Source organism: Tursiops truncatus, chromosome 13 (genome assembly GCF_011762595.2).
Source record: "Tursiops truncatus isolate mTurTru1 chromosome 13, mTurTru1.mat.Y, whole genome shotgun sequence".
NCBI lineage: Eukaryota > Metazoa > Chordata > Mammalia > Artiodactyla > Delphinidae > Tursiops > Tursiops truncatus.
Window position 1 is genome coordinate 7437045 of NC_047046.1, and position 3306 is coordinate 7440350.

The 3306-nt window shown below is 54.1% G+C and overlaps 1 protein-coding gene across 5 annotated transcripts in view; it reads right to left on the reverse strand.

Moving 5' to 3' along the window:
• Nucleotides 1-2347: 2347 nt before the first annotated feature.
• Nucleotides 2348-3306, reverse strand: part of MLXIP (MLX interacting protein) — a 60251-nt gene continuing 59292 nt past the window's right edge. For all 5 annotated transcript variants that reach the window (XR_012325102.1, XR_004521385.2, XM_073789999.1 and 2 more), the window contains one exon: nucleotides 2348-3306. This exon is cut by the window's right edge. The gene's annotated coding sequence lies outside the window, so the exon portion shown is untranslated.

Consider the following 3306-nt stretch of genomic DNA (forward strand, 5'->3'; position numbering starts at 1 on the left):
TGGAGGTGCTGAAGGGGCCGCTGGGCTGGTGGAAGGGCCTGGGGCTGAGGGCCACTGGGCAGGTGCCCTGAGCACCTGCCGTGCTGGTTCTGAGCTGGGCACAGCAGTGGCCATGGGCATCTTGTTCTGATGGGCCTCAGAACCTGGCGGGGAAGATAAATGGTAATGACAAACATGACCAGCATCCGGAGGAAATACAGCTGCTCTGAGGTCTGACTTGGTGTGTGCACGTGTGTGCGCGTACGTGGGCGAGCGTGCATACACCTGTGTGTTGGTGGGAGGAACATTAGGGCTGCTTTCTGAAGAACTGACGTTTAAGGATTAAAATGGGAAGAAAGAATAGGAGCTATTCAGGAAAAGGGGTGGAGACGGGCAAAGGCTTGGGCAGAGGAAAGAGGCCTTGGGGAAACCTGAAGAGTGAAACAAAACACAGCATGGAATGTTCAAGGAACTGAAAAGAGCAAAAATGAGCTTGGAAAGGCAAGGAGGGGCAGGATGGGCTCAGCGGAGCGGGCTGGACTGACCTTTACCTGGAAACCCTTGAAGGGCTGCGTGGAGTCAGTGCTGTGGCCGGACTAGGACTTCCTCAAGCTCCCACTGACTATAAGGTCGAGGCTACAAGACAGAGAAGGGATGGACGACACCATCGTGTGAACTTGAGAAACGATGGCAACTCGGACTTGGGTGATGATGACTGTGGGGCTGGAGAAAAGTGGATGATGTGTTTGGAAGACATTTGGAGGACAAACTCGACAGGACTTGCTGCTGGAGGAGGGGAAGGGGAGGGGAAGGACGTCACGGATAACCCTCCGGATTCGGTGGATGGAGAGGCCCGTTACAGGATAAAAAAATGAACCTTTAGCCTTCTGGCTCTGACCCATGCAGCCTCGCCACCTTGGAAACGACTTTGATTTCTTCCTCTGTAAAATGGGAATAACCACACCACCCACTCGAGAACTGTCCAGAGTGGGGCATGTGGCCCAGTGCCCGACACTGAGGCAGGGAAGCTCCAGTGCCCTGGTCTGTCCCTCTAGACACTCCGCTCCTCCCTCCCCACTTCCAAACCCTCCCTTCTTCTCCTAATTACACCCCAACTATCTTTAAGATCCCATACCTAACATGGGGCTGGGCTCAAAAAGTTAGAAGAACCGGGCTTCCCTGGTGGCGCAGTGGCTGGGAGTCCGCCTGCCGATGCAGGGGACGCGGATTCGTGCCCCGGTCCAGGAAGATCCCACGTGCTGCGGAGCGGCTGAGCCCGTGAGCCATGGCCGCTGAGCCTGCGCGTCCAGAGCCTGTGCTCCGCAACGGGAGAGGCCACAACAGTGAGAGGCCCGCGTACCTCAAAAAAAAAAAAAAAAGTTAGAAGAACCAACTGGACACCCACTGATGAGGTCAATGGAAACTGAGTTCCTTCTAGTCTCAAGGAGTCCATGAGCCACTCACCTCTCTCAGGGGGCCCTGGTTCTCACGGCTCCAAATCTGGCTTTGTGTCATGAAGACTTTTTTCCTCGGGGGAGGCGTGGGGGGTTGATCAAACAAGGGCCTGCATATGAACCCACTGCATCTTAGGAGATATGGATCCGGGCAGTTGCTCAGTGAAACAAGCCAGCAGCTCTGTAGAGGGGCCGGCAGCCTGAAAGGGGACAGCACGGCTCATCTTACAGTCACCCTGCCCAGCCCCAAGGAGCTGGGGGCACAGGAAGATGGTAGGACTGAAAGAAAGGCTTTTAGATTAAACAGAGATCATCAACATCTCAGCACAACAAAGGGACATCTCTGCTGGTCAACTTCCCAGCATTTTCTGTCTACAGTGTCGGGTCAATAGTCAGCAGGGCCCCCCCCTCCCGGGGGGCATCACCATGACGCAGCCCCCCCCCCCGCAACAGCTCTGTGCTGGGGCCAGTGCTGGCCACACTGGTGATAACCTGTGCTTTCTGGGCACCAGACGCTCGTGACTTCATGTGACCCTCATGTCCACCCAGTAAAGAGGGCAGGGCGGCTGCTGCTTGCCCGAGTTCCACACGAGGAAACGGGTAGTTTTGTACAAGTACCCCTGGACTCTGTCCACCTGGGAAAAGCCTGGAGCACCTGGCCCTGGTGAATTCACGGGCAGAATCTGTCCTGTCGGGCCTTTCGGCGGAGGCCTCTCTTTAGGACTGCAGTCTTCTAGGGCCACCTCCGGAGCCCCACTGCCTCAGGCCTGTCTCCTCACTCCCAGCCCCTCGGCTCCAGGCTGCACCCACTTCCCCCAAGGCTAGCACGAGTGAGTCAGGCGTGAGCATCACTGCTCTGATCTCAGTAACACCTCTTCCACTGCTCAGCAGGGTAGCAAAGACCACACAGCACAGGCTTTTCAAAAAAATACGGCTTTTTATTGTCTTGGATGCAAATATAGTTTTTGAACTGCATTGTAGTGTTGAATACAGCTGGTGGAAACTCGCTTTTCAACAGTGGAGCATGAAGGGCCGTCTCTGGATGGCGCAGGCCTGAGGGAGCCTCCGATTCACAAAACTCTCCTTGGGTTTTGTTTTTCTGCCCACAAGGGGTGACTGTCTCCTACCGGAGGCCTGACACAGTCACCAGAGCTCACAACAGAAAAAATGAACCATTTACACAATGAACTGAAACCCAAAAAAGGAAAAGAACGTGCTGTTTCAGCTGTGGCGTTACAAAACAAGCAAAACAAGCCGTGTGAACAGATTCAGATAAAGCAGCAGCAGGGCACCTCGGGCTGAGGCCGCGGTCCAGCTCCCTCGCAAGAAACATAGCCTGGGCTTCGTGTCTCCCTGGTCGAGCCCTTCCTACCTTTTAACTGCAGGATGTAAACTCTACAGAAATGCATCAGACTTGTTTCTCCCAACCCTCTCCACAACCTCAACTCTTGACAGTGGCGCATCTCCGTTCAGAAACCCAGGAGAGAATTCTTCAAATTAGTGACGCCCAGGGTTGACTCTGGAACCAAACGTTGGACTGGGAGATGGAGCTGAATTTTGCTACATAATTATAAAAGAATTTCACAAAAATAAAATTCCATTAAGTAAACACCCACAAACACACACACAGGCTTGTGCAAGCGCACACGCGCGCGCACACACACACACACGCATAGTGAAAGCCAACATTCAACAGGAAAAGTTCCCTTTTCTTTATCAAAGGCTTATTTTCACAAGCCTCGACAGGAAACAGCCCTGTGTGGTGAGCTGGGAAAGCCAAGGCGTCAGAAGGAAAAGAAAACAGGGCAGGTGATCTGTGTGGAGGCAGCCGGGGGGTCCTGAGGCTTCTCTCTGCTCCTGGAGCCCCTCCGAT